The sequence below is a fragment of the Anomaloglossus baeobatrachus genome, unplaced genomic scaffold, assembly GCF_048569485.1.
Source record: "Anomaloglossus baeobatrachus isolate aAnoBae1 unplaced genomic scaffold, aAnoBae1.hap1 Scaffold_630, whole genome shotgun sequence".
NCBI lineage: Eukaryota > Metazoa > Chordata > Amphibia > Anura > Aromobatidae > Anomaloglossus > Anomaloglossus baeobatrachus.
This window is the reverse complement of record NW_027444998.1, coordinates 5907-11812: the sequence shown is the minus strand read 5'-3', so window position 1 is coordinate 11812 and position 5906 is coordinate 5907.

The following is a 5906-nucleotide window of genomic DNA, read 5'->3' as shown; positions in this document are numbered from 1 at the left end:
CTACTTATTTTATTAAATATCATCTCCACCAAACAGGACAAGCTTGCATCTGTTATAGTTTTGGAGAAAAATGTGTTCATTTCATGTATGCGCGAAATGCCTTAAAAATGGCTTTAAAATGGATTTGGAGCATGGAGACGATTATCTCGGGATTGCAAGATAACCAAACAAAACTTTTAGTGGATTTCTACTTATTTTATTAAATATCATCTCCACCAAACAGGACAAGCTTGCATCTGTTATAGTTTTGGAGAAAAATGTGTTCATTTCATGTATGCGCGAAATGCCTTAAAAATGGCTTTAAAATGGATTTGGAGCATGGAGACGATTATCTCGGGATTGCAAGATAACCAAACAAAACTTTTAGTGGATTTCTACTTATTTTATTAAATATCATCTCCACCAAACAGGACAAGCTTGCATCTGTTATAGTTTTGGAGAAAAATGTGTTCATTTCATGTATGCGCGAAATGCCTTAAAAATGGCTTTAAAATGGATTTGGAGCATGGAGACGATTATCTCGGGATTGCAAGATAACCAAACAAAACTTTTAGTGGATTTCTACTTATTTTATTAAATATCATCTCCACCAAACAGGACAAGCTTGCATCTGTTATAGTTTTGGAGAAAAATGTGTTCATTTCATGTATGCGCGAAATGCCTTAAAAATGGCTTTAAAATGGATTTGGAGCATGGAGACGATTATCTCGGGATTGCAAGATAACCAAACAAAACTTTTAGTGGATTTCTACTTATTTTATTAAATATCATCTCCACCAAACAGGACAAGCTTGCATCTGTTATAGTTTTGGAGAAAAATGTGTTCATTTCATGTATGCGCGAAATGCCTTAAAAATGGCTTTAAAATGGATTTGGAGCATGGAGACGATTATCTCGGGATTGCAAGATAACCAAACAAAACTTTTAGTGGATTTCTACTTATTTTATTAAATATCATCTCCACCAAACAGGACAAGCTTGCATCTGTTATAGTTTTGGAGAAAAATGTGTTCATTTCATGTATGCGCGAAATGCCTTAAAAATGGCTTTAAAATGGATTTGGAGCATGGAGACGATTATCTCGGGATTGCAAGATAACCAAACAAAACTTTTAGTGGATTTCTACTTATTTTATTAAATATCATCTCCACCAAACAGGACAAGCTTGCATCTGTTATAGTTTTGGAGAAAAATGTGTTCATTTCATGTATGCGCGAAATGCCTTAAAAATGGCTTTAAAATGGATTTGGAGCATGGAGACGATTATCTCGGGATTGCAAGATAACCAAACAAAACTTTTAGTGGATTTCTACTTATTTTATTAAATATCATCTCCACCAAACAGGACAAGCTTGCATCTGTTATAGTTTTGGAGAAAAATGTGTTCATTTCATGTATGCGCGAAATGCCTTAAAAATGGCTTTAAAATGGATTTGGAGCATGGAGACGATTATCTCGGGATTGCAAGATAACCAAACAAAACTTTTAGTGGATTTCTACTTATTTTATTAAATATCATCTCCACCAAACAGGACAAGCTTGCATCTGTTATAGTTTTGGAGAAAAATGTGTTCATTTCATGTATGCGCGAAATGCCTTAAAAATGGCTTTAAAATGGATTTGGAGCATGGAGACGATTATCTCGGGATTGCAAGATAACCAAACAAAACTTTTAGTGGATTTCTACTTATTTTATTAAATATCATCTCCACCAAACAGGACAAGCTTGCATCTGTTATAGTTTTGGAGAAAAATGTGTTCATTTCATGTATGCGCGAAATGCCTTAAAAATGGCTTTAAAATGGATTTGGAGCATGGAGACGATTATCTCGGGATTGCAAGATAACCAAACAAAACTTTTAGTGGATTTCTACTTATTTTATTAAATATCATCTCCACCAAACAGGACAAGCTTGCATCTGTTATAGTTTTGGAGAAAAATGTGTTCATTTCATGTATGCGCGAAATGCCTTAAAAATGGCTTTAAAATGGATTTGGAGCATGGAGACGATTATCTCGGGATTGCAAGATAACCAAACAAAACTTTTAGTGGATTTCTACTTATTTTATTAAATATCATCTCCACCAAACAGGACAAGCTTGCATCTGTTATAGTTTTGGAGAAAAATGTGTTCATTTCATGTATGCGCGAAATGCCTTAAAAATGGCTTTAAAATGGATTTGGAGCATGGAGACGATTATCTCGGGATTGCAAGATAACCAAACAAAACTTTTAGTGGATTTCTACTTATTTTATTAAATATCATCTCCACCAAACAGGACAAGCTTGCATCTGTTATAGTTTTGGAGAAAAATGTGTTCATTTCATGTATGCGCGAAATGCCTTAAAAATGGCTTTAAAATGGATTTGGAGCATGGAGACGATTATCTCGGGATTGCAAGATAACCAAACAAAACTTTTAGTGGATTTCTACTTATTTTATTAAATATCATCTCCACCAAACAGGACAAGCTTGCATCTGTTATAGTTTTGGAGAAAAATGTGTTCATTTCATGTATGCGCGAAATGCCTTAAAAATGGCTTTAAAATGGATTTGGAGCATGGAGACGATTATCTCGGGATTGCAAGATAACCAAACAAAACTTTTAGTGGATTTCTACTTATTTTATTAAATATCATCTCCACCAAACAGGACAAGCTTGCATCTGTTATAGTTTTGGAGAAAAATGTGTTCATTTCATGTATGCGCGAAATGCCTTAAAAATGGCTTTAAAATGGATTTGGAGCATGGAGACGATTATCTCGGGATTGCAAGATAACCAAACAAAACTTTTAGTGGATTTCTACTTATTTTATTAAATATCATCTCCACCAAACAGGACAAGCTTGCATCTGTTATAGTTTTGGAGAAAAATGTGTTCATTTCATGTATGCGCGAAATGCCTTAAAAATGGCTTTAAAATGGATTTGGAGCATGGAGACGATTATCTCGGGATTGCAAGATAACCAAACAAAACTTTTAGTGGATTTCTACTTATTTTATTAAATATCATCTCCACCAAACAGGACAAGCTTGCATCTGTTATAGTTTTGGAGAAAAATGTGTTCATTTCATGTATGCGCGAAATGCCTTAAAAATGGCTTTAAAATGGATTTGGAGCATGGAGACGATTATCTCGGGATTGCAAGATAACCAAACAAAACTTTTAGTGGATTTCTACTTATTTTATTAAATATCATCTCCACCAAACAGGACAAGCTTGCATCTGTTATAGTTTTGGAGAAAAATGTGTTCATTTCATGTATGCGCGAAATGCCTTAAAAATGGCTTTAAAATGGATTTGGAGCATGGAGACGATTATCTCGGGATTGCAAGATAACCAAACAAAACTTTTAGTGGATTTCTACTTATTTTATTAAATATCATCTCCACCAAACAGGACAAGCTTGCATCTGTTATAGTTTTGGAGAAAAATGTGTTCATTTCATGTATGCGCGAAATGCCTTAAAAATGGCTTTAAAATGGATTTGGAGCATGGAGACGATTATCTCGGGATTGCAAGATAACCAAACAAAACTTTTAGTGGATTTCTACTTATTTTATTAAATATCATCTCCACCAAACAGGACAAGCTTGCATCTGTTATAGTTTTGGAGAAAAATGTGTTCATTTCATGTATGCGCGAAATGCCTTAAAAATGGCTTTAAAATGGATTTGGAGCATGGAGACGATTATCTCGGGATTGCAAGATAACCAAACAAAACTTTTAGTGGATTTCTACTTATTTTATTAAATATCATCTCCACCAAACAGGACAAGCTTGCATCTGTTATAGTTTTGGAGAAAAATGTGTTCATTTCATGTATGCGCGAAATGCCTTAAAAATGGCTTTAAAATGGATTTGGAGCATGGAGACGATTATCTCGGGATTGCAAGATAACCAAACAAAACTTTTAGTGGATTTCTACTTATTTTATTAAATATCATCTCCACCAAACAGGACAAGCTTGCATCTGTTATAGTTTTGGAGAAAAATGTGTTCATTTCATGTATGCGCGAAATGCCTTAAAAATGGCTTTAAAATGGATTTGGAGCATGGAGACGATTATCTCGGGATTGCAAGATAACCAAACAAAACTTTTAGTGGATTTCTACTTATTTTATTAAATATCATCTCCACCAAACAGGACAAGCTTGCATCTGTTATAGTTTTGGAGAAAAATGTGTTCATTTCATGTATGCGCGAAATGCCTTAAAAATGGCTTTAAAATGGATTTGGAGCATGGAGACGATTATCTCGGGATTGCAAGATAACCAAACAAAACTTTTAGTGGATTTCTACTTATTTTATTAAATATCATCTCCACCAAACAGGACAAGCTTGCATCTGTTATAGTTTTGGAGAAAAATGTGTTCATTTCATGTATGCGCGAAATGCCTTAAAAATGGCTTTAAAATGGATTTGGAGCATGGAGACGATTATCTCGGGATTGCAAGATAACCAAACAAAACTTTTAGTGGATTTCTACTTATTTTATTAAATATCATCTCCACCAAACAGGACAAGCTTGCATCTGTTATAGTTTTGGAGAAAAATGTGTTCATTTCATGTATGCGCGAAATGCCTTAAAAATGGCTTTAAAATGGATTTGGAGCATGGAGACGATTATCTCGGGATTGCAAGATAACCAAACAAAACTTTTAGTGGATTTCTACTTATTTTATTAAATATCATCTCCACCAAACAGGACAAGCTTGCATCTGTTATAGTTTTGGAGAAAAATGTGTTCATTTCATGTATGCGCGAAATGCCTTAAAAATGGCTTTAAAATGGATTTGGAGCATGGAGACGATTATCTCGGGATTGCAAGATAACCAAACAAAACTTTTAGTGGATTTCTACTTATTTTATTAAATATCATCTCCACCAAACAGGACAAGCTTGCATCTGTTATAGTTTTGGAGAAAAATGTGTTCATTTCATGTATGCGCGAAATGCCTTAAAAATGGCTTTAAAATGGATTTGGAGCATGGAGACGATTATCTCGGGATTGCAAGATAACCAAACAAAACTTTTAGTGGATTTCTACTTATTTTATTAAATATCATCTCCACCAAACAGGACAAGCTTGCATCTGTTATAGTTTTGGAGAAAAATGTGTTCATTTCATGTATGCGCGAAATGCCTTAAAAATGGCTTTAAAATGGATTTGGAGCATGGAGACGATTATCTCGGGATTGCAAGATAACCAAACAAAACTTTTAGTGGATTTCTACTTATTTTATTAAATATCATCTCCACCAAACAGGACAAGCTTGCATCTGTTATAGTTTTGGAGAAAAATGTGTTCATTTCATGTATGCGCGAAATGCCTTAAAAATGGCTTTAAAATGGATTTGGAGCATGGAGACGATTATCTCGGGATTGCAAGATAACCAAACAAAACTTTTAGTGGATTTCTACTTATTTTATTAAATATCATCTCCACCAAACAGGACAAGCTTGCATCTGTTATAGTTTTGGAGAAAAATGTGTTCATTTCATGTATGCGCGAAATGCCTTAAAAATGGCTTTAAAATGGATTTGGAGCATGGAGACGATTATCTCGGGATTGCAAGATAACCAAACAAAACTTTTAGTGGATTTCTACTTATTTTATTAAATATCATCTCCACCAAACAGGACAAGCTTGCATCTGTTATAGTTTTGGAGAAAAATGTGTTCATTTCATGTATGCGCGAAATGCCTTAAAAATGGCTTTAAAATGGATTTGGAGCATGGAGACGATTATCTCGGGATTGCAAGATAACCAAACAAAACTTTTAGTGGATTTCTACTTATTTTATTAAATATCATCTCCACCAAACAGGACAAGCTTGCATCTGTTATAGTTTTGGAGAAAAATGTGTTCATTTCATGTATGCGCGAAATGCCTTAAAAAT